We start from the raw sequence: 958 nt of genomic DNA, 5'->3' as shown, positions 1-958 counted from the left end.
ACTATTCCACCGCTAAATTTTCATGATCGCAACTTTTTTACCACTTCAGCCCCCCTCCCTCTTGCCCCAAGCTCGTTATGGTACGATCGCAATCACGCTTCATTTCTTGACTACAACATGCACACAACGCACAGTACTAGTGCTTCACATAGGAACAAGCAAAACACTGATGTGCTTCCAGAAATGAAATATTTATTAAACATAAAGTAGTTCATATTTTTAAAAAGTATGCAGTGCTAAGCAAACCACGGTAAAAAAAATCTTGTGAACATGCACAAACATATGTGACGCAGTGACGCTTTGAAATTTCCCAGCTTATCTACACTTGGGTATTTATAAATATTTAGCGTATACTTCGATTTAGAAGTTTCTTCATAAATTTACAGAAACGATAGCCGTTCATTTTGTGCTAGTACGGGACAATATCGAAAAAAATGAGACGAGTTACAAAATTCAGCGTCGCCCAAGCGTGCAGACAACAACAAACAAAATGGCGGCCCGGCGGCCAACTTCAGAAATGAGTTACAAACTACGAGAAATGCGGCATATATCTGCTTAATTTCGAGGTAGAAATCTAGGTAGAAATACAATCAAATGTTAAGCGTCATTTGTACTACAAAATGTAAAAGCGTTAATAGCGTGCTACGACTAAGACGAATCGAAAATTCGGGAACCAAGCGCCGAGTGAAAAAAATGGCGTCACAAGTTTTTCGAAAATTGCGAGTCAACTTTTGCGGCAAAAAATACGATTAAACGTTACTGTTTAAAGGCTATAGTGTCTGTAGAACTTTCTCGTGGGCGTCATGGATTCCATTACGCTCCAATCCTAGGGCGAAGACGCCGGGTTTCGCTGTAAGCTCGTCTGCGGCGCCGGACATGTAGCGGCGTGCAGCGGCATGGAGCTTGGGGAGGGGGGCGGCGGTGCCGCACGCAACACAAGCGGGCGTAATTACGAACT

The sequence above is a fragment of the Branchiostoma belcheri genome, unplaced genomic scaffold, assembly GCF_001625305.1.
Source record: "Branchiostoma belcheri isolate BF01 breed outbred unplaced genomic scaffold, Haploidv18h27 scaffold24, whole genome shotgun sequence".
NCBI classification, from domain to species: Eukaryota; Metazoa; Chordata; class Leptocardii; order Amphioxiformes; family Branchiostomatidae; genus Branchiostoma; species Branchiostoma belcheri.
This window is presented reverse-complemented; position numbering follows the sequence as displayed.